Source organism: Anthonomus grandis, chromosome 9, assembly GCF_022605725.1.
Source record: "Anthonomus grandis grandis chromosome 9, icAntGran1.3, whole genome shotgun sequence".
Lineage (NCBI taxonomy): Eukaryota > Metazoa > Arthropoda > Insecta > Coleoptera > Curculionidae > Anthonomus > Anthonomus grandis.
Genome location: NC_065554.1, coordinates 21,892,201 through 21,918,338, shown reverse-complemented (window position 1 = coordinate 21,918,338; position 26,138 = coordinate 21,892,201). Strand labels below are relative to the sequence as shown.

The 26,138-nt window shown below is 31.8% G+C and overlaps 1 long non-coding RNA gene across 1 annotated transcript; it reads left to right on the top strand.

Moving 5' to 3' along the window:
• Positions 1-24,651: 24,651 nt before the first annotated feature.
• On the top strand, positions 24,652-25,415 carry LOC126740617 (uncharacterized). Its single transcript, XR_007661956.1, has 2 exons — positions 24,652-24,961; positions 25,038-25,415. It is a non-coding gene; the product is annotated as an uncharacterized LOC126740617 (long non-coding RNA).
• Positions 25,416-26,138: the final 723 nt, after the last annotated feature.

Below are 26,138 nucleotides of genomic sequence, written 5' to 3'. Positions count from 1 at the left end.
CACCTCCATATATACGTCATAAAAGGCCGCCCTGTCGCAATAAATGTCACTATCGAGAGAACGGTGTCACGGGATGAAGTGCCATCGCACAATTGAAAAATGCAGCTTCGGGTCCTTTTGTTGTTACTCCTTTTTTTTGAGAGCGAGAGGGAGTTGGGGGTGTATTTTGGGGATGATGGTGTGTTGACAATAATGCGTATTTTTAGGCCTGACGAATAGAGGAATTTATATATCTATGTTGAGGTATGAATCTACTATTTCGGGATGATTGTTTCACACCCTATATGTAAAAAACCGTTTTGGTAATAATGCTCTGTAATTGAAATTTGAAAGTTGGTCAGTATAATTCTAAGTTTTATTTGATATAACTTATATATCCCTATCTCAGTCTGAAAATTAAAAGAGAATGGGACAAAAAACACTAATTCCAGGAGATCCAAACTCTATTTAGAAAATGAAATGATAATATAGAAAATAGGTGGAAAATTAGACAAGGATGGGAATGAAGTGATGTTTTTCGGGTTTAATTTGATAAGTTAAAGGAGAAAAACACTATTCGCACTCGCTCCAACTCTTATTATAACAATAATCTTTCTTTATTTAGCAAAATCTGCTACATAAAAATAAAATACAGAGAATGGCATTTAATATAATATTAAAAACTAATAAAGTAAAATTAAAAACCAAAACAAAATCAAAAAATAAGGATAATATTACAATAATAGTGCTGGTATAAGGTACGAGTATTGTTGGCAAATAAATATGTACAAGAATATGCATTCACATATAAGTGGATAAATAAAAAAACGTATAAAAAATATATACAATGTAAAAATAAAATCTTAAGCTAAATGTAATTAAATTAAATGAGTTAAAATTTAATAAAATCAGAACACAAACACACAATAAAATTAAGGTAAAAAAAATAATAAATAAAACTTGAAATGACATAAAATAACTTAAACCTATTAAATAAAACGTATAATGATATAACACAGAATATAAAATTCATAACACAGAACAAAAATAAAAAAGACAAATTCTAAATCTGTAGAACAAATTTTCTCAAGAGCCTTTTAAACACGTTAAAACTATCACAGGATTTAAGACTAGCCGGTAACCTATTGAATTCTATTAAGCCCCTATATAATATTGACTTCAGCAACTGAGTTGTATTACATTTGTCAACTAGGAAATCTGTTCCGTTGCGAGTATGATAATTATGAACATTACCAAAAATTGTCAAATTATCACAGATATAGTCTGGTAGCAGACGATGTTTTAATTTAAAAATAAACAGATAAACATTAAACATAATTCTTTGGTTCACAGACCTAGGACGATTAAGATAGACACAACTGGGGTATAACGATTACATTTAAGAATCAGTCTCATAGCTATATTTTGTATTATTTCAAACTGGTTTATTATATAGTGGGGTAAATTAAATAATAATATGGAACAGAATTGCAGATGGGGAAAGGCAATGGCATTATAAAGCCTTCGTTTTGTGTGCATTGATAGATTTTTTCCTATATTTATAAATCCAACTTTCTTTGAAAACTTCCTCATGATGTTTTCAAAGAAATGTGTGTATGAATGAATTTGCATGCGCATGAAAGTTAAGGCTTGCATCCAAAATAGTCCCTATTAAGAAAATGAAACGATGATATAGAAAAAGGTGGAAAACTCGAATTCTCATTTATATAACCCTATCTCAGTCTGAAAATTAGAAAAGAATGCAAATATATTTCCGAATAAATTTCATTTCATATTTCCGAAATGGTTGTTTGGATTGATGTAAATGCTGAATAACATTTAGAAAGAACACTCTTTGGAATAGTCTGCTTTTTGGTTTATGAAAAAACTGTTACTAGATTTTGAACTTTAAAGTGAGTGGTTATCTGAATATTCTTCACTAACCCTTGATAGTGAAGTAAGATACTAACTATCAAGGGTTCTATCAAGTAAGTAAGACCCTTGATATTTCCGAAATTATTGCTTGGATTGGTTTCGACCTCAAATACTAATAATAAGTATTACTTTTCTGAAAATTATACTATTTATTCCACACCAATATTCCTAATATTCTCGTCTGCAATGGGCTTAATTACGGAGGAAGAGTGACATTTCCAGGCAATACAAGGCATATATGGACCACGAAATTCGGTAAAATCTCTAAAAAAGTCCCCTTTTGACCCCTTTTTTTGGCATGAAAACCCATCTGAGTTTTATATCTCTCCCCATCCTTATGTCGGAAAGAAAGGCTATAAAAATGCTATTTAAAAATATGGATCAATATTTACTTGAATTTTTTAAAAGCGTTTCACAGACTAGATCATATTGAAGATATTGCAGATAAATTAAGAGATATCGGGATTTGTATCTCTAAACGTTATGAAGTGTAAACTAACAATAACTAACTATTCTAAAGGTTTTTATACTAGAGGTATGGATATGCATGAAGCGCATTAGATCTAGCTGTGTTCTGACAGTAGGGGCTTTCAGATGTTGGGAATATCAACACTGTCTTGGATGAAGATTATGTAAATTTGCATGATGAAACTTGCGTTTAGGAATCTTCGTCCCTTTCTATGCTGCTCCTTGCCAAAATCTTTGCGTCTGGCCTATATATGACTCTCCACATTCACAGAGAATTTGATATGCGCACTTCTTGGTGTCTAGTAGGCATTTTGTAAAATCCTTCAGTTGGTGTGGCTCTTTCCTTGTTATCTCTTCTGCTTTCCTAATATTAGTTTGCTTGGATACCCGTTTGACTGTAAGTGGGTGATGTTTTCTATTTCGCTTCTGAGGTCGACATTGTTGTTGCATATTGTGACTGCCCTGTATAGGATTTTAATGTATCCAATCTTTATTGAACCTGGATGAATGAAGTTGTAGTATAGATATTGTTCCGTATGTTTTGATTTGCTGTAGCCTAGGAAATCTACAACAGTACCATGAGAAAATGTTGTTCTACAAAAAGAAGAATTTACCGAAGAATACTGATCAACTCTCCCTCCTATAACCTGCTTGAAAATGCTTAATAATGAGAATTAGAGTTGAGTACTTACGCCAATCCATAAAAAGAAAAAACTCATTTTACTTATTTCTAAGTCAATATTTAAAAGGATAAAGTAATTATCAACTACAAAAATTAGTATCAAGACAGTTTTGTAAAGGATCAGAAGAATAACCAAAGTGTTCTCGTGCATGTGTCAAACGGATTGCTTGTTTTTTCACCATACTATTATATTGACAAAATGATGTAGACGACATTGACCACAACTTTTCCTTTACCAAGATTAGGTTCTTTGCCAAATCCTCTTTCCTCTGGCACTAAGCGCCTTTCTTAGGAAATGTCAATAATGCCATTCCATTTTAATTGTCGTTTAAAAAGTTATTGAATTTTAGCAAATTTCTAAATGTCTGGACAAACTGTTTTCTAAAGCCATTAGTCAACTTTCTGATCACAATAGACACACAGTCAGATATTCCAACAATATTGGATGATTAATAAATTAGCTTGGGATTTTGATTGACTCAAGGATATTGAGACTTCATGACTTCTTTATGAAAGATTATATAAAAGACAGCATGGAGAGATTAAGTCTCTATATTTCGCTTTTTCAAAGGCCTTTGAGGTCAATCATACTTTATTAGGTAAAAAAATATTGTAGGTCAGGGTTTGATTGGTTGAAGGATTTTACTGCGAATCAAACTTTTTTAAGACAGTTTTACAGAGGTCCCAGGTAGACCTTAACATGATTTACTCTGACGAAGGCTTTTGATTCTATCAGTCATTGAATAATGTTTTGGAAGCTTAGTGTATTTCATGGCCACACAATTGAGACATCATACAAATTGAAGATTTCTAAATCGCAGTCATTTACATAGATGACAGAATATGGTCAAATTTAACACGAGAAAATAACACCATAAAATGGTTTGACTTGCTATTGAAAAGACGAGAAAAGAAGGAAAAGAAAAAGTTTTCTATGTGGCCTCTAGCCTATTAAAAAGTGTAGCTAAAACTTCCAAATCAGGTGTGCTATATAAACATATAATTAATAGTTGCAATGACAATGCAACTTGTGCGCCATGGAAAAATGTTGTTCTACAAAAAGAAAAATTTACGGAAGAATACTGACCAACTCTCCCTCCTTTAATCAGACCTTAATAATGGAATCAGCTTTGGTTGCTCTCACTGATCCATAAAAAGACGTCACTTCACTTATTTCTAAGTGAATATATAAAAGAAGGAACTTCTTTTATTTATATATATTAAGTATTTATTAACTAATAAATACCTTGAATTTATTAGCTAATCATCTCTAAGTATCAAGGAGGCTTTGGGTATTTATAAAGGATCAGAAGAATAACCACAGTGGTCCCTGGCATGTGCCAATCTGATTACTTGTTTTTGCCAGATCCTCTTTCTTCTAGTACTTATCGTCTTCCTTTGATAGTGTCAAAAGATAATTGCCATTCGATTTCATTTGTTGTTTAAGAAATATAAATTGAATTCTGGCCAATTTCCAAATGTCTGAATAAACTGTTTTCTAGTTAATTGAAAGTTTCTCATCTCTACACACATAGTCAGATTGACTGACTTTATGACGGATTTTATTGAGACTTCACACTTCACACTCTATGAAAGATTTATTAGTGACAGCATAAAGAGGCCAAATATCTCTAAATTTGGCCTTTTCAAAGGCTTTCGATAGGGTTAATAATGCTTAAGAATGTAATAAATTAGAAAATCTGAGTGTTTGGAGGTTGTTGAAACACATTGTTGTTTTTTCAAGAACATCTAAGAAGAGCAGTGCTGAATTAGTTTACAACTCTATCATGAACTTGATGTTTGGCCTAATGCCTATGATAGGGTATGAAAGGCTACACATTGAAGTTTAGCACAATGGCTGGAAGCATTTGGAATACGGATCTATCGAAGTATGTTAAAGGCTTCATGAATTTTGAGGACAATAGAAAGAAAACGCGAGGTACTGAGCACGGTAATATGCAGGAAACCAGCGAACCTGGAACATGTTTTATTGTCATTTGTCCAGTACCATTTATCCCAGCTAATAATAGAAGAAAAATAAAGGGAAGAAGGGGTTCAGGCAGAAAGAAAATGTCGTGATACCTGAAAAACTTATTTTTTTTTTTTTTGATAAAGCGCATACATTTCTTTTGCCTGTTTCATTATTCTAAAAATCATTCCTAATACATTTAAACATTAAAATAAAAACGAATGGAACATTGTCCTTTCACCAAAAAGACCGTTTATCCCACTGGGACCCTAAGGGCTTTTTTGCACACATGTATACGCGCCGCGAAAGCAAAAAGAGGACGCATTTCCTGCAAGAGTAACATAATTAAAATTAATTCTTTTGTACACAGAGACACAAAGGTTATGTCGCAGTGTTTATCCGGCGAGAGAAGCCCGGACTTTTTTTTTGCGAGTGTGTGTGGGAATTTCGCCCCGGGGGTTGGCTTTAAACGTTTGAGGATTTTCGAGGGAAAATGATGTTTTGTTTAGTGAAATGGCTTGAGTTTTCACGTTTTTATTAGGGCGGTTTTATGAAGGTTTTTCGTACAGGTTACACGAAAAAAAATTGGGAAAATTGAGTGGAAAGCCATTTAAAAAGACACAAAGTAGACGCGGAAGGCCCCCGTAATTGAGAACTCGAGAGGATCCTAAAAAGCTTGTTTTAGAATTTTAATGATGTATTATACCTTTTTTTTGAAAAACTGCTTTATAGACAATACCATATTACTGTAGCATGACCACCGCGGTTTAATTACCATTAGAAAACATGAGTATTTTCGCAAATCATCTTCGCTTGATTGATTTTTTGTTTAATTAATCTGGGACCTTGCCTTGCCTTAATTATTTTTAATTTTTTTTTCAAACCGATAATTGCTGGACGACAAAAAATTAATTAGAATTTGAAAGGCATAGGCCTCGTTAAGGCGTCATCAATCATTTCAATTTGAGCTTGTGACGCCATTAAGATCTTAAGGAAAGTATATATGTATAAGGTGTCCCAAAATCGAGGATGAAAAATGTGTTTTTCCGGAAAAATCTAAAGGAGAGATTGGTTAAAATAAAAAATTATTTGCATTTATTACCAAAGATTACCGTAAACAGACCCAATTATAAGGCACTAAAAAAATAAGCTACAAGATTAAAGTAATAACAGTAAAAATAATAATAATAATACTTTTTATTTTTAATACTCTTTCTTTTTTGTAATCATTTAGTGCTGCCCTAATCTGCGAGATAATTTTTGATAAAGGGTTCTTAGATATCTTTTTATATGCGCTATTTTCAATAAGATAAAACTAATCTGCGTTGTCTAAAATAGCAACGTTATTTTCTCTGTCAGCTTTTAAATAAAAACATTTTTTTTTCTCTTAGTCTCTTAATAATATTAGAATTTAATGTGTTTTTCGATTTGGTAAGATTTTTTGACATTTGGTTTTTTATTTATTTATTTCATCTGAAAAACATCATTTCATTCCCATCTTCTTCTAATTTTTTGAGAATTCGATTTTTCCATCTATTTTCGATATCATCGTTTCATTTCCTAAGTAGTGTTTGGATAGACTGGAAATAGTGTTTTTCTCCCGTAATCTATTCAGTTATACCCAAAAAACATTACTTTATTCCCATCCTCTTCTAATTTTTAGACTGAGAAAGGGATATATAAATGAGAATTCGATTTTTCCACCTATTTTCTATATCATAGTTTCATTTTCTAAGTAGTGTTTGGATCGGCTGGAAATAGTGTTTTTCTTCGGTAATCTGTACAATTAATTATATCCAAAAAATATCATTTCATTTCATTCAAAAAGTGTCATGAATCGTTCCTCCAGCAAAACCTTTTGAAGACCCTAGAAATCATTCAATTTAACAATTACTATAAACTCCTTCAGGTTATTTCTGTAGTTTGAAGTTGATGGAAAGTTAAGACTCCTATTAAGACACAACTTCTTTGAACATCAAGAATATATTTAATTTCAGGCAGTTGAGAAATAAATTGTGTTGATTGTCTTCAAAAAAGAGATATTAGGAAAACTTTCCTAAAAGAAGAATCAACAATTCTATACAGCTTTGAATAGCTTAAAATGCTCAGACATTTATAGTTTTATTCTAAATTTTATCACAAAAGTAATGTGTTAGTTATTCGAAAAAATGGGTAGCCCATTCACTTCTCGACTCGAGTGGATTATTATGACAAAAAAAAGCACATTTTTCATGCTATTATGACCTTTTAATCCCAAAATATATACACAAAAGCTCTCGAGACAACCTGTATGGTGTCGCTATAAAAATTCTGAAACCCGTTAATAGGGCCGTAACATCGCGGTTTTATGAATCCCCGCGCGCCTTTTGATATCGATAAAGTTTCAAAGGCAGGTGTTAATTTTTTTGAAATTTTTCAGGCCTCGCTCCCAGGTAAAATCAACAATGGAAAAGATTAGAATAAAAAAATTTAAAAAAAAAGTAATGGCGGTCAAAATTGTTGTCAAACAGTTGCGTTGTTGATATTCGTCCCACGCGGTACGTGCTTTTTTTGATTACCTCGCTTCATTGACCTTTTTGATTGAAAATGTGTAAATATTTGGTTTTTATTAGGATTTTTTTCCGGTTATAATCTTCAAGAGTTTCTTGTTTCGTAATATTAAATCAACCAAAGAACAATTATAAATTCATTGTCATTCAGTGATTTCCTGGTGGTTTTTTTAGTACAGTAAATCTATCGTCATAATACGTCCGTGAGTAGTGCTGGAATATTGAAAATAACCATTAAATAAATAATGTTTGTATTGAATTTTATGCCTAATCGGTCTGCGTATATATTAGAGTTTCCAGATATCAGGCAAATAGTGAGATTCCATCAGAGGCTTTTTCCTTGTTTAGATCTAGAGAGTTTAAAGGCTTTTCTTCAAGGCCACTTATGTTTATTACATCAAGACTGTTACAACCTTAATTGATCATTCACATAAGAATCTGGATTTAGAGCGTACAAAATTACAAAATTTAAAAAAAAAATTAGGATAACTGCTTTCAGAATTTTCAGCTTTATGTGTAAGAAGTTCAAAGCAATGTTTCGATAACTGTTGACATTGTTTTCTCAGGTTGCTGATGTGGTTATAGTCTGCCTCACTACTGGTCTGTTTGTATTTTTTATGTAATATGAAATGATTGATAAATTAAATTCCTTAAAAAATCGCTATGGGGATTTGATGGGCTGCTTTAAATACTTTAACAGGAACAAACAGATTAAAGCAAGAAGATAGGACAGGATAGAAATTTTGAATTGTGGTTACCATATTATCCTCAGTAATAAACAACCAGTTAAAAATTAAAAATTATTGATTAAGTCATAATTTGCATTTTTAAAATCATAATAAAGTCAGCCATTTGGTTTTAGATGAATAAAGCTATTGCTATTAAATATTATGTCCAGATGTAGATGAAAATCATCAAAGAACACTCTTTACTATTGAGCTATGATCAAATTTAACTATACACGTTAGGTATGTGAACACTTGTGCACACCTAAAATTTAATAGCAAGAATCCCGGAAGATTGTCCGAATTGCACCACACAATGTTTGGAAGGATATTTGGGGTTCATTGCTTCTCCATTTTCTAACCTCAAAAGCACCCTTAGCCAATAGCTCAATTAATTGATTTCTTAATAAAATTGCACCTCTTAGATCCATACTACCCGAGGTGATGTCGTCGACAAAGGTCGACTTCCTAAGTACTTCAGAAGCAAGGGAAAGATCTAAATATTCTTCAACCAAGTGTAGAAGAGTTTGAATTGCTAAGTAAGGAAAACAAGCAACTCCAAAAAGCACAACATTAATTTTATATTCACCTATGGGATCTAAAGAAAAAAATCTGCATAATATACATTAATAGAGACGTTGATCGGGGTGTATTTTAATCATTGAATACATTTGTTTACTGTCACGTGTAAAGACAAACTTGTAAAAGCAAAATCACAAAAGCATGGCTCGCAAATCCTGTTGTAACTTAGGGTCTGTAAAAACGGCGATAGTTTTCAAGCCGTATGATTACTTGCATCGTAGACTACCTGTAAAGATGTTATAGTATTGGAATCCTTTTTGAAAATCGCAATCGCATGATGTGGAATGTAAAAATAATTATAGTGAAAATCAGCGGGAAACGAAATTTGAGTCATATGTCCTTGATCCAAGTAATTCTGCATAACCTCAGAATATGCTAAATAATTGGATTTATTTAGCCACAAACGTCTTTCAAGTGAAAATATCGTGGTGCCAAACTACGATAGTCACCAAGATCTGGTTCAACTATTTTAAAATGCAAGAATACTGTAGAAGCATAATGGTCGCAACAGTACTTTTCTTCAGGAAAATTGTTGTTTGAAGAAGGCGCCTCCTCCATTTTCCAGAATTTTTGTGAAATAGAATCCAGACGGTTATTTTAAGTTAACGTAAAAAAGGTATTGACAATTTTATTATACGGGGGGTTCGTAGCCAATTTGCCCATTATTGTCCAACCAAAACATGTAATAAAACACATAGGCTAGTTAGGACCTACATTTCGTACGGGTAAATATCATTGCCGAGTAACATATAAACTTTGTGAAACATTAAATTGAGGATCTGCAAAAATTAAGTTATTATTATTTATTTAAAAATTAAGGATTAGGAATAAAAGTAAATCAGCTTTCATCGTATGAAACCGCTGGTACATTTTCGCAAATTTTATCCAAAATAATAAAGGTAGTATTTAAAGTAAATTCCATGTCATGGAGTCAGGAAATCGTACAGTTTATTCCTGAATGCGCAATGGCATTCATAGAATCAAGACCGTGTAAGCTCATATTTGTATGATATTTACGAAGTCCTAATTTATTGGCAAACGATCTTGTTATAAAAAGGTTTTACGCCCCTGAAGCTAGGATACCACTAGCTATTGGCCGTACCTCCTGAAATATCTTTAACTTTTACTAAAACTGTTGACATCAAAATTTCATGATTATTTAATAGCATACTTACCTTTGAGACCTTTTGAATTTGAATATTTTAATCAATATTTCGAGCAATAGTGCTGATTTCCAACATTAGAGGGGCCTGGTAAGCCATCAACAATATGCGTATTTTGCGTATTTCAGGTAATTTTTGATAATTATTAATATTTACAAAGATAATAATGAATGATGTGAAGTGTGCTCATAGTTTTGCGCAATGCGAGGTGCATTACGCAAAAGTATGAGCAGTGGCAAGACAATAAATACAAGCGCGTTGTCTTTTAATAATATTAGTCTTTTAATACCACGCTCATGGGGTGTTTTTTGTAAAAACAAAGGGCATTTAAAAATAATATATTTTTCTTCACAACGAAAACAAAAACCGGCGCTACATGTGCAATTAGAATTAACCAAAAACGCAGATCGACTTTTAAAACTTGGATTATTATTACTACGAGGGGTATGAGCAGTGTAAGTTTAAGACGACTCTTAATAAGGCTTTCTTGGAATTGATTCCAACCATTTGCTAACGAATGTTTTAACACTTTCAAAAACTGGAATTTTATTTTACCTATACTTCTGTTCAAATGCCTTTCGCATAATCGAATCTATTCTCTTCAGCAGCATATGAGACAAAATAAAATTCCAATTATCTGTATCTGGTTTTAAATTTTTTAAAGCTAACAAATTTTTATTAAATGTCTGTAGTAAATTTCGTAAGGAGGCTGCATTTTCAGAAGTCAAAGGACAGCAATCTTCTATTTCTTTTCATTAAGAAATGGCCATTAAACGTGTATTATTATATATGTCGATTAATTTATTGTAAGCTGTTAGGTAGTTTGCATTTGTTACGGACAAATATGCAATTAATTCTAAAGGAGGATCTTGTAAAGTAGAGAGTAAATGATTAAATTTTTCTATGTTACTAAGTGACTAGTTGAATTTTAGGTAACATATTAATGTGTTTATTATTTCTAAATGTTGTACTGTTATAGGCGATGGTGTAGCACGCAAATGTGGTAAGTGCATTTTTCTGTCAAATTGAGTTAGCTACACCATCCCAAAGTTTAAAAAGTTTAAAATTACAATGTGTTAAGTGCACTTAACACATTTGCGTGTAAATAGATGATGCTTTGAATCTCCAAATACCGTACTTACCTCGTTTCTAACCTCAAAATTTTTTGTTGTTTTGTTTTGGCAGAGTAAAAGAGCGATTGTCCCCAAGTACGACATTTGATTTTATCAGTTTTATCCTGAGTGTATTAAAAACTAGTATGTCATCAAGGGCAAAAAAATTGTTAATTTAGCATTAATTGCTGATAATAATAGCCAAGGTGGTAAGTATTTTTTACTTAATCGTCGCTTTTACTTTTTAAGAAGTGCCTTTGTATGCTAATAAGTATATTTAGTTATTTTTTTTGTATACTATTATTTGGTATTTTGTTAGGAAGAGAAGCAAGTACATCGATAAATATCGTATCTGGTATTTTATTATCACCACCTGTAAATAATATAGTCGTTCCAGCAACCAAGAATATTGACAAAATAAACTTTCAACCTGCAACGAATGATTTAGACTTAGCAAAAGAGGATTTTCCTCTTCCTGATACAAATCCGTTATTAAATCTTAGCCAAAATCTACCAGGAACGTCAAATGCTTTTAAAGGTTGGCAAATAATACTTCAATCATCTTCTTTATTAAGTTTAAGGAATAGTTTTATAATCGCATAATAATGTATGTTTTTTATTTGAGGAAAAACACGAATATTATCGGCTTCATCAGAAGAATACGTTGACTCTTCAGAAGATTCATTTTTATATGAAAATGATGACAGATCATGAAAGTGACCCGTTTCAAGATACTTCAAATTATGAACCTTCTGAGGAGGATGAAGATTCGGATATTGATGAAGAACACTTTTCGCCAAAACGAAGAAAACATGTTTTAAGTGTTATTAACATCCAACGACGTTTTACCGACTAATTTGCTGATTTACCGAAAAAACGAAAAAAATGCCGTAAGGCCAATAGAAAGCTTTGGAAATTTTCAATAAATAAGAATTTAAGACTAAGCGGTAAAACTTACGTCAATCGTAGTGGTAGAGAAATTGCCGTGAAAAAACCGAAGAAAGTGGATTGCACAAACTGCCGTTTTAAATGCCAAGATAATATTTCCGAAGTACACAGACACACTTTATGTTTGGAATATTATCAACTATGCAGACTATGTCCGTCAAAAAATGTATCTTGCCTCTCACATCGAAAATGTTGCTACTGCAAGAAAAAAAAATAGTCCAAAAACAAAAAACAGGAAATGCTCACGACATTATTTTTTTTAAAGACGAATTTGGTAAAAAACATAGAGTGTGTTTAAAGTTTTTTTGCGCAACTTTTGCCATGTCGCACAGAATCATAGGAACTTGTGCCGAGCACATGAGCAGTTCTGGTGTATTTACTGGATATAATAGAAGAAGATATACCATTCCACCCAACAATAAATCGATAGTTTTCCCAGGATTGAGTCCCATTATTGTAGGCGTGATTCTACAAAGCACTCTCTTTCTTCGGAATTGAACATTTCCATAATGTATAGAATGTACTTAAATTATTGCATGGAAAAGATAAGGATAATAAGGGAAGCGCAAAGATAGGAACTTGCCTTCTTAAATACCTTTTTAATTTACCGAAATCAGTAACTCATGTAGCATCATTTTCCGATACTGCTGGCGGCCAAAATCGTAACAAAAATGTAGCTGCAGCAATGCTTTACGCAGTAAACAAAATCGAGAACCTTAAAATAGTTGATATACAATTTATGGAGCCTGGGCATTCCTACCTTGAGGCTGATTCGATGCACGCCACTATAGAAAGGGCACAGAAACACAAAAAAGTCTATTCAACCCGTGAATGGGCTCTTTTAATTTCAATGGCAAGGACTAAGCCTCGTCCATACAATATCAATATTTTAGAGTTTAATGACTTTTTTGATCTGACAATTGGTGTCCGATATTGTTGCAAATACCACACATAACACCAATAATGAAAAAGTCAACTGGCTGCATGTAAAATGGTTTCGATTCCAAAAGGAAAAACCATCTACGACGAACAATTTCTAGAAATTGATATAACTTAAAAAGACAAGCCTGGAAAAAAGAAAACCTGGAAATGTGTTAAAAATTAAATCAAAATATAGTTCTAGACTTCCAGTGTCTCAAAAAAAAGAAACCTGATTTAATTTCTCTATTAAAACGTAAAATAATAACTAATTGAAACAAAATCTGATGACTAATCCTAAGTCATTTTTAGTTAAACAATAATTATGTACTTAGCTAGTAAGTAATAAAGTAATAAAAACTTTTATTTTAGAATTAAACTGGTAGTTACTTCATCCCTTAATGTAGCACAACAAATGTGTTAAGTGCAGGCAGTCGATTCTAATTAAATTTTTTCAAGCCTAATTATAAATTTAAACAAAAAAAAAAGTTGAATGTTTTAATTAAAAACACCATAATTTTACTTAAAAATGTAAAAACAAAATATGTGCTAATTAAGAATCTAATACCACGAATAGTCAAACTTTAAAAATGAAGTTCCTGCAAATCAACATTTTTGTACTTACCACATTTGCGTGCTACATTATCGATAGGGAGCTCCACGGTCTACTGAAGACTCTTCTAGTGGAAGTGCAAACATTTCGTAATATGTAATTTCAATATCTTGGGAAAGATAAATAAAATCTTTCCAAATTGCATTTTCTTCTACGATATTACCATAACAACTAAGCAACTAACGATAAAATATTATTATGTTATTTTTCAAAACTCTTACAAATTTTTGGAAAAATTTTATAAGCTACTTTAAATTTATTATGCCAACTATTATTAATTTTAGTATACGAGTAGAGGTATCAAATAAAAGTTTAAGTTGGTTAATTTCAGTCTGCTGCAACACCTGAAAACGTAACAATTTTTCCTCCGCAGAAGGCATTTTTACAAACAAAAATGAACACCCTAACAACAACGACCAAGAAAAAATTAAATTACGATTAAATTCTACTAAATATTAAATTTAAAGTAATTATTATTAGTATGGAACTTTTTTTATATGTAAATTATTTATTAAAATTAATCGTAGATAGAGTAAGTAGATACTAGATATGCGTTTGTACCGCTAAATATGTTGCTACGCATGAAGCAGTAAATATTGAATAAATAGCATCCGAAAATATTTATACAATAGGTACTGGAAAAGATGTTGATCTTGAACTGTTTCTACGGCATATCATATTTTTAGCTTTTTTTGTATAAAATGGACCAATTTATTAATTGTTGTTAACTAAAGGGCTATAAACGTTTTTACGTATATAAAAATGATATATGAATGTAAAGGCGCGGGCACTTTGCAAATTAAATAAAATATTCTGAGAGAAAGTGAAAAAATAATGTATTGATTCTCGAAATCTTATTTAAAGATGTGAAGAGATAAGTGGACTATATTTGCGAAGGGAAGCTGATTTTAGAGATTCAGCCTTTATAAAAATTAAAGTAGTAAAGTAATTGTGTTGTAATGAAGCTCGACTTACCCATAAGTTAGCACAAAAGAGAATAATTAAAGAAATTAGAAATTGTTTCCAAAAAAAAAATAAGTATTTGAATAAACAATAAAAATAAAAACAAAATTAAACAATCTCATTCAATTGCAAATAACCCACTATAGATATCAGAATTTATAGCCTAATCCAAAAATGTAAAAAAATATTAGAGAAAGAAAAATAAAAAGATGCGTGGGAGCAAACCAGAGGTTTCGATTCAAGAATTTAAAGTGAATATCCTATTTTCGGATCACCCTGTGTTATAGATGAAGAGTCACAAATAGGGGCGCGACCTTTTCGGTGCGCCACTCTATATATATATACAATATACCTGGCAGATCCCAGTTATATCGATTAGTATAAATATTATAAAATTAATAAATTTTATTATGATTTAAAAAGAAAATATTTAATTAAAAATGTTATTAAACATAAATCAAAACATCGACGGTTTAAAATAAAAACCGACGTAACCTGCAAACGAGCCGAACATAAACCGTATTACAATGATAGCCGACTAAATTAGTGGATGCCTATTTACAACTGAATTTTCGATAAATATGATATGGACAAAATTCGGCATGCAAAGTTTGTTTGGTGTTGTTCCTGTTCCGGGTTTGTTAAAATTGATAAATTATATGGCCGGTTCTAATGGGCCCCGGGCCAAAATATAATTCCTGAATGTGCGATTTTGCCAATTTGTGTTTTAGTTCTAATTGCATTAATTAATATTTGAAATTTTAATGGCCCCTCCGGTACTGGCGATCTGTTCGGACGAAATTCATTTGTTAAAAATAATTAGTCGATATTTTTTCCACGTGTAAAATTTCATATTTTTATATTTTAATTAAATAGTCTAGTACGCCACTGCTAATCTCTGCAAGCAATTATTATACACCAAATCAAGTCGATCCGATTGCTACCAGTCAAGGAATATAATGATTTAGAGCGCCTGTCAACCCGAGTCTGACGATCTAATTGATTCCCATTTTTCATGCCTTGATTATTATTTTTAATCTCGTTTGTTTCTCTTTTTTTTGCGCCTGTGACATTTTAAAAAGAAAAAAAAATATGAGAATTTAAATTCTTATAAAAGGTCAACTCAGCTTAACATTAATTAGGAGTTATTTTCATTGTACGTCGCAAATGTGAACTTAAAACAGGCGGTTATGTTATTGTTTTAAGGCCACCATTTTGGTTGCAAGATGGCGCCCATGGGCTATAGAACTGTCATTTATACGTCATTTTTAAATTTTTAACGTTAATTATTATGATCATTATTTCTGGGCTTAGCTCTTTTAGGCTACGGTATTTTGTACGTTATAGTAACACCGGGTGCAAACCATGCAACTAGGGTGTTCCATATATTTTTACAATTTTAACCAGTATTATAATACTTTTCGCAGTATGTATGCTATAGTCAGCACTACTGTTTTCTGCATGCTCAGGAAATTGTATTTTCCAGGGACTACTTTTAATACATTGGCTGTGCAACACAAAATTTCCAATCCGTGTCTTCTTGCACAAGGCCATTAGAGTTATAAAGCCTTACTTACAATATTGACCTAAAAGAGAATATGCTACCAGGACACCATTTTAACAATTAACTCCATGATCTGATTTAAAGACAAGGATTCTGATGCAACGGGGACATTTGCTTTAACAAGAAGATCTAAGAGAGCATCACGAACTGAACTGTAATTGTAGTGAACATACTCTACTTTGTTAATGTGTTTCGCAATCCTTTTTTAGTAATAATAAGTAGTAATTTCCTTCGATATATTTGGATATAAGTGACTACCGCTTTGTTGATCCGGGCAAGAGACCAAATAATCTTTGGAAGAATTCAAATAAAGAAACCGATTTTACAAATGTTTTGGCAACATCTGCTTCAACCAAGTTTAAGATATGAGAGAAAATTGCTTCTGGATTCTACTTTTTTTTTTTTGGATTCTACAGGGTATTTCACTTTATTTAACCCAAAAACTGTCAATCTAATATCATTGGAATTTTTTTTGACATTATAGAAGTGACATTATATTTCATGATTTTGGTCAAAGACTTATTGCCGTACCGACTTCCATAAAGTAAAGGAAGGTAGTGAAGTGTGATTCAGTATCATCTTCGGGTTTGAGTTTACGTTTGTGATTTCTTTGTTTTCTCTTCTTTGGGATTCTTTCTTTGATTCTCTTTCTTTTGTTTCTTCTTCTTACTTCTTACTTCTTTTTAATCTTTTCAATATTGTCAGAATTGGTCAGAATCGGTGAAATAGTTTGTATCGTCCTTTTATCGGTATTGTGCAAAAGAGCCAATTTAGGAGGATTTAGCTGCGATGAAAAAATCCTTTTTCAGGTAAATCGTAGCTTCAAACTATCGGGCGTATCTTTCGATGTGCTCGGTTGCTAAGAATTAATTATAAGTAGCGTGATATTTATGTACCTCATAAGAGAATGTATTTTTATTCCCAGTTTCAATTTCAGAAACGTAGACGTCTTCTACTTTATATATTTCTTCTAATAAATAGGCATTATCTGGAATTGCCTATTTATTGAGGGAAATAACGTCCCATGCATCAAAACCTTTCACTGTGTGGTCATATTCCACGCTTTATAAGAATTAGACTTGAGTAATTAAAAAAATGAATGGTCTAAAGGCTGCGGCCACTGTGAAGTATGTGAGAGTAAGCAGACTCATTAAAATTATGTAATTTTTTTAACAAAGTCTAGAGTCTCCAAGTGTGTGACGTATGTCCGTCTAAAAGAAGCAATACTTCCCCAGTAGGCTTTTTTAGCAAGAAAATCTCTTCAATCAATTCAAGAAAAGCTTACTATTTAAGTGGCATTAGTGAATTCTTTTTTTAGGATTTTTCTCTTCATCATGCAATACGGACCTAAAAATGTTCTCTCGCTAATCACACAAGTCAAAATTAATACAGTTTTTCCTTTTTTCTTTATGATGATGTTTGTTTTACTTTTCGACCCCTTTATTGCTAATAGTAACTCCATTGTACATATACCTTCAAATTTTCTTAAAGAAAGCAAAGAATTACGAGATAAAAACCTCATATCCAGCCATTTTTACTTTACGATTGAAATTATGATCTATTTTCAACGTTTCTACTTGCTCATATGCTATTTTCCAAACTAAATTTTGACAAGGAGTGAATCCTTGATTTTGCAGTTTTTTTATATGGCTGACGATTTTTAATTCGTTTTCTGTCCACAACAATGAAAACAGTAGCGTACCTTCTTTAATAAAATTTTGTAATTTTAGATGACGTTTTAGCATAGTTTGTGAATGTTAAAAGAGTTAGCAGCAGCTTTGACTCCCATTTGCTTATCTTCTACTGCTTTAATCATTTCATTTTCAGGATTTTTGTTTTCAAATGATTTGTTGGTAGAGCCTGGTCCTGACAAGCTGTTATAAGTGATTCGGTTTCTGCTTTGATATTTTATTTTACGAGCTACGTCCATCTCTGACTATATGATTGACGATTTTTAAGCGTGCCTCCTTGGCTTTTAGACGTGTAAAAGGTTTGACTTTCCATTCACTGAGAAAAAAAGGCTGCCATAACTAAAAACTTAGTAATAGTAGCCTGAAAGTGTGGATAGCATAGAGGACAGGTCAACAAATTAGTTAAAAGAGGAGGTATAAAATAGTACGAGGAACAGGACGTTTCTATTGTTACGGCAACTAAAACTGGTAGCTTTTTTAGAACTCCTCCTATGGTTTAGGTAACTATATTTTTTGATTATTTAAAATAAAGAACATTGTTGCAGTACCCACAAATTTTATTAAAAATTTTAAGTTTGTTGTTAATAGAACTAAGTGTTTAAGGTATCATAAAGCAAAAAGTGGTTACACAAACTGTAGTTCTTCTTCAGTGAAACTAATAAACTCAGTTTTCACAACTAGCTTCTCTGGTTTGTTTTAATCTTATTCTTCGCATCAGCAACCAATAATTTTTGTTATGACAACTAATAACTTTTGTTTGACGACCAATAATTTTGGTCACAATAACCAATAAATTTGTGTCATGATAACAGACTATTTTTGTTCTAACAAAACAATTTTAGTCAAAAAAATAGTTTTTGTTATGATAATCAATTATTTTGTTTCTGACAAATTATATTCTTAGTAATGCCAACTAATAATCTTCGTCCAGTGCATATTACGAGCCAAGCAAAATGTCTTTAAGCCTTTGTAAATATTTTGTGCACTTCATGAAGAACAGATTTAAGTCCACAAATTCGTAAGCGTCTTTTCTCCATATCATGCAGGGCATAAAATGTATTATGCACACGTTTGAAGACATTTTGCTTGCTTAGTTTAGACTCGTCTTGTATCTTGGTATATTGTCGTATTGTCGTATTTTGGTTTAATACTATATTTTTACAATCATATCATAACAAAAAGCAGTAATTGTTATACAAAAAAAAATATATGGAAAAGTACTGGACTAAAATAATTATTAAAAAAACACTTATTCGAAAATTAAAAACACAAAAATGCGTTTTTTACTAAAAATCAATAAAAAAAATATTTACAAAGAAAAAACCAATATTTTACCTACTAAATTTAAATATAAATTGAATCCTAAAAAGTAACTAAAAACATAGGTAACACCTCACTCTTGCCTCCTCCTCTCTGTTGAGATGCCAATCGCCAGTCACCCTACATAAACACTATTTAAAAATGAAATGCTATAAAAATAATGCTATATTTGAAAAATCAGAGGTACTTACCTTCAAACGCATCTAAATAAATTTTTAGGCACCAACTTATTAGCTGGACTTTGTAACTATTATTGTCCATTTCAGTAAAGGTAAATTCTTATATTGATTATAAACGAAGGGTAAACGTATATGCGCAGAATACAAGATCATATAGGGTGACAAACGACCGCACCAAATAGCGTTAGAGACTAATTATGTGATGACCATGATGAGACTGAAAGTGATCCGACAAACTGAGGATTCGGTAAACTTCGGGGCCGAGGCACTAGGTGCAAACACCGAACATAAACTTGTTCTTTATACTGTGGTGCAAATAAGTATTATTTCCTAAAATCTTGGGTCCGAAAGCTTCCGAAGGATGAACTAACAAACATTAGTTGTTTGAACCGGGTTGTCACAACTAAATTTGCAGTAATGTTTTGGTTGTTTTTTATTGAACGTTCTTGGAAAATAATGAAGAATCGTTTCAACAAATAAATTAGTAGTAAGATATGTTATTACAAAAAATAGTCGTTTTTGGAGCTGATAAAGTTAGTTGTAGTAGCTTGCAAGGTCCAACTGATTTAAAATAGCTGGAACAATAGAGACATAAAAATTGAAGCAACAAATTTTATAGTAATAGCAACTAAAAATGTCAACTATCATGTTTAGCTAACCTATTTTTTTCAGTGTTTTTTTATTAACTTTTCTGTTATGCCATTCTTCATTTTCTGTTTTATCTTTTTGACTCTCTTTGTTTCAGGTTCATTAGTGTTTGTGGGAGTGTTCAATAGCGATTGCTGTTTGTTGGTTCTGTGGATAAAGCATGCCTAGGTGTTTGTCTTTCTCTTTCAGTTTTAGGTAGTTCGAGATAGCCAAAGGAGGCAATGTCAATATACTACCAAAACTTATTTTTTCTCAGTAAGTGTTAATCTTCTCCCGAAGATGCTAACATCGTTAGCGAAACATGTCTCGAGAGTAAAATAAAGAGTTAGTGGTAAATCTGTCTCGTAATTTACAAATCTATTTATTAAGTGTGACATCAGATGTTCTTGTCAAAGTTGTTAACCGCTCGTCGTTACCACAATGAACAAAAGGGTTGTTAAATAAATTATTAACTTTTAGGTCCTTAATTATAACCGGCGGAAGATTAGTAATTCTGAACCATTTAATACCGAACCACTGACGATAAACGTTGAGTGTGACGTCAGATATCCCTGTATTTGCGGAAATTTCCTATAGTGTACGCTGCCATACCAGGATGTCACCAGGGCATTTTGACCTCACTGGTTCAGACAAAAATTTTCTCTATAACATCTACAAATTCCTTTAATAAAATTACCGAAAAGAGACAGCGTGTTTCCACGATAAGAGTAGTTTCGCTTAAATAATATTATTAACCCTTTAGGCTCAAAATTATACCGGAATACCAATGTGAATAAAATCACTTAATAATACACAGTTCTGAAACATAATGGCCGCAATTATAAATATGACAGCGCCGTTTTTTTTTTTTAATTAATAAAACCAATACGAAAACCTGAACAGACTGCCGCCGGCACTGACTGTCGACAATTCGGACAATCCGAAATACAAACAATCGGCCAATTATAATCCAGAAGCCCCAAATTGCAATGAATAGGTAATACGGATTCAGAAACTATTGTAAACGATGCCGCCAAGTTACGGCGATCAATTGATACCCGAACGAACTTCGCAACTGGTTCTATCTGTTTGCTTAGACTTAGAAGTCTTTCGGCATTAGTAGTTTCTGGCATTCGCTATGGGGGGAAGCTTATGAATTATGTATTTGTTAAACTTGACGGACTTACATAAGGAGGCCTGGGAGGGTTATAAATTTGGAAAAAAAATTAACTATAGTACTACGCCACTGTTGGTAACTACGTCAGAGTTCGTCAGAGTAGGAGATCAAGTGATAAAGAGAGTGATAGGTCATCAGCGGGATATTAATTTATTAGAAGCTACCATTTTGGATCCGGTTGATTTCATTTCGGTTATTAAGCCGTTTTGACGATTATCTGATATGACTACGGTCTTCGCTCATTAGCATATTTAAATCTTTATGTATTGTGTCTCTATACAGGGGGTAGCTGATATATTTATTTACATAATTGCAAACATAAAACTTCATTTGTGTTTATTTACTTGTTACATAACGTCAACTGGATTGGTTGCGAGTCATAGGTATTATCACAGAACACAATTATATAGTATTATGTGAATAAACCAATAGAAAATGCCTTTGTGGTATTAAAAGTTGTCAAAACCATTATGAAAATTATCTCACTACAACTTACAAGAGCAGTTAAAGGCAATTTCAAATGAAATTAGCTGCTGTCCGAGATAGAAGCAGCAACATTGGTGAAACTATGACAGAGATATCGGCTGATATCTCTGACATATGCCAAATTTAATCATTTTTGCGTCCATATTTTGTGTCACGTGTCGTAAAAATCTTTTTCTTGATCTAAGATCTATTAATGGATGTTAGAGACCACATTCTCCATAGCTACTCTGCCTCTAGACATCTGTATGAGTGTCTGGATGTTATGTAAACCTATCTCGTTTACCTTCGATCTTTCCTTCGATAATTAATTGTACGAGTTTGTTTTTTTCATTGCGGGTAAAATGACCTAAGTAAGCTCTTTTTAATAATGTCAATGAGTTAGCGACCTTCTTTTATCATTCTTAAAATTTTTTCGTTTCTTTCTTTGGCCGTCCATGGAATCATGGGAATTCTGCGATACACTTTTTACATTTTAAATCTTTCCTAGCTCCTAATTTCTTTTTCTACGCGATTCTGTTCTACACCAAATTTTATAGCTTAATCTAATGCCCAGTTTTTAGATGCAAAATATCTTAAACATTCCACAACGATGTTTCTTAAAAAAGTTAGATCAGAGTTAGTAAAAGCGTTTTCATCCCTGGTTACCTTAGAACATTGAAAGGCCTTTTAATGTTCTAAGCTGGTTACTATCATGAACTTAGTCTTCTTGTTTGTTTATTTAAACCCATGGCTTTACTATGTTGGCTCACTACGCTAAGGAGTTGTGATAATTTATCCATGCTATCCGCAATGAGAACTGCGTCATCAACATACCGAATATTATTGACCCACGAACCATTGACTCTAATCCCAATCCCTGTGTCCTCGAGTGCTTCTTGAAAAGTAACCGCGAATAAAGGTTAAATTAATGGGGAAAGAACGCATCGATATATGAAATATACCTCGTACACGTCTATATTTTGCCACTATTTACCAAATAAATCTTACCATCTTAATCGACCAATAAATCAGGTTTCCATCACCTGTATCAGTGGTCTCCTTTAATTTTGTGGAGTGCAAGGCTATTCTACTAGGATTTCATCAATTATCCGTTTTTGTTTTTTGCTCATAGACTCGAAACCTAACGTATACACTATATACTATAATTGAGTTGCATTGTCGCTATTTATTCTTGGCGTTATTGTTTCTATTTTTGTGTTTATTCGATCAGAAATTACGAGCTTAATGTTTGGAGCATTTTTAAAGCAAGCCAGCCTTTTAGACTTTGTTTTGATTAAGTCGGTGATATAGGAGGCCGTTGTATCCACTTGTAGTGAAGTGAATAAGTTCCATGTTTTGTAGTTTTTATATAATTTTGAGATTAAGGCCTAGAAGAATTTTTCTAGTGCTTACTTTTCTTTATTTATTAGGTCTAAGTGAGTCGCTTTTTTAAACATTTTGTTGAGCTTTATTTTTAAATTAAGTTGCGAATCCTTATAAATTAATTTCTGTGTCTGCAAAAGAAGTGCCTTTATTGGATGATCAAATATAAAATGTGTTGAACTTTTGATAAATTTTTACTTAAATGTTTATATAGATGTCCGACGATGAATGAGAATAATTTTGTTTCAATTTGTTTTGAATATATAGAGAAAAATAAATATGAAAACATATACTTAGATAATAATATAAACAAAAAAATTATAAAAGAATATACAAGTATTTTAGCGGTATACGGTTTTACGTCATACATAAACAAATAAGATACAAGACATAAAAAAATTAAAAAATTATTTTAAAGAAACAAAGTCACTTATTTTCGAATATAAACTAGCGATCCATATGTCCAGTTGTGTAGCTATAAAAATCGCAGCCGAAGAACACTTGAATCACCTTCTATATCTTTCGATCAGGAGTTCTGACGGCTTCCAATAAATATCTTTCCTTCAAATATCGGCCTCAGTAATTCGTATTTTTTGCACCTCATAATATTAGTACAGTCAATCTGTAACTTTTCTTGTAAAAAAATACCTTAATCTCTGAATTTTTGAGGGTCGATAGTGGTTCATAAAAAAAACTTAAATTCAAAAAATTAAGAATCTACTCCCGTCTTTTTTTTGGGAAACTCTAAAAGTTTTTCGAAACATTTTTCTGGCTAAACCGTAAGTCTGACAAAAAAATTTATTGACCATAAAATGAAAAGATTTTTATTTTCTACAATTTCTTTTAGAAACACAAAACTGAAATCAAAAAGTTAGAGGGTGCCAAAGTCACCAAAAATCAAGTTTTCTCGAAATCGTATGTATAAAATAATGTGCAGCACAATTCTTTAGAATAACTCGAGTAGGCCATCTGCTAAAAAAAATGTAATACGTAGATATACGTATGTTATCTACATATGTAACACAATAACTACAAAACTTTTTTAATTTGTATTTTTTTTTAAGAAACCTGGAACTATAATAAAATTACTCATATTCTGATAAAGTATATATAATATATTACCTAACTTAACATATTAATTTAAAATTAAACGTATTATAAAAAGAAAATGAAATAAAATTAATATTTTCTTGGCCAAAAGTTTGGAAACTAAAGAAAGTTATTTATATAAATTATATCTAAATCAAAATCTGTTAATATTTTGTGGCATATCCCTCGGAATGTATTACTTCCCAACTATGTGCCCGAAGTTATTGACTTAAAAAAAATAAAACAGTCCGAAGTACCAGCGGCAACGTTGGAAGTTCAGAGGCTTATATGTGTCAATTGTCGCGTTACCTGTCAGAAACACAATTCTCTTTGACCATACCAAGCCCTTAAAAGCTCAGGGATCGAGAGAAAACCGAAAAATTTTTACTTCTCAACATGTCTCATATATCTATATCTCTCGATATGTCCATTATGTCATATAAAATACGAACACCTTTCCTAGCTTCTAAAATTTTGCACACGCTTTCTTTTTACTTCTCCTGAAAAACAAACTTTCATTAATCGAATTTTGCGAAAAATCTTTACAATATTGATTTGTTCTCATATTTCGCACAAAATTTTTCCAGGGGTTTAGTTTAGTTCATGTTCTGTGGTTTCTTTTTTTTTATTCCGGCGTGCGGACTAAAAAAGCAGTGAATTTTATATGATGTGCCTCATTCAGTTTAGAGGAATGAGAAATATTTTTGAGGAGAAATGACAATAGAAGCTCTTTATGCATTAGATTTAGCAGCAGACAATAAAATGTTCACCAAGCTGACGGATTATCATTAAATACCTTCAAAGATATATAAAAAATAAGTAAAACTGTATAGGATCTCTGGAAAATGTGAAAAAACGAGGTAAGATTTTGCCACATTGTCCAGACTTGTCTTAATTGATTTTAAAAATTAATAGTAATATGCTTTCTACTTCTAGATATCAGAGAACAAAATAAATTACCAAGGTGAAGCTCAATACATAGCAGAAGTCATCTTATTTCTGGATAACTTTTTGACAACCTCAATGTCAAAACTTACTCTAAAGCTCAGGCCAAACCTGAGAGAAGAGCAGCTTCAATGCATGAACAATTTTGGATACAAATTTGGAGTCTATGAAATTTTTAAAACATCCCTACCGTATAAAAATTCTATTTCGCAAGCTACTCTTTCTACTGATTTTTATTTTTACTTTTCTTCTTATGTTGCTAATTTATTGATAGTGGGTTAAATTAATAATATTTACTAAGGAACATTACTGATGAATTGAGTTGTTATTCCTCTTGTAACCACCTGGATAATAAATCTACTTTACCAACTTTGTTCTTTCTTCATACAACATACTTTTTAATTAAATTAAGTTGTAGTAAGTTCGTTTGGAATTGGCAAGAATTTTGATATTTTATTTAACGCTTTAAGAAGCGTGTAAAACTGTTAATTTTGATTATATAACTTGTGATTTTTTTTTGTTTAAAATCCAAACCTATGTGAGCCGCTCAGAGGAAAAGTGGTATATGTCAGTATTTTTTAATTTTTGAGTTATACCATTAATTATGTTTCTACTGGTCTAATATATTTAGTCGAAAACTGGTATAAGTCAAAATTTTAACTTAGCTAAGATAAGAGCTTCCTAACGTTATTCCTCCCAACATAATGGATTCGTTCGCTGGAATAGTGGTGTTATGGTACGTAGTGTGTAGATCAGTTACTGTAGCTAAGAAAAAAGATATGATAGAACTTCTTCAGTGGATTCCCCCGATTCAGCATCAGTTCTTGCTGGACTTACTGACAAAAGAAGATGCTGTTGACAGTGGTCCATTATCCGATTCTAATGAAGATTAATTTGTTTAATAACTTGTTCTTACTCTCCTTACTATAAGTTTAGTATATAAGATAAGTAGTAGTAATGTTTTGCTCTTCAAGCTCTATATTTTTTGAACACTTTTATCAGTAATAGATATCATAGTAAACATACTACAGCTATTATTTTTCTTTGGTTCATCAGTTTTGTGAAATTTGGTTAACTTTTTCGAGGAAAAGT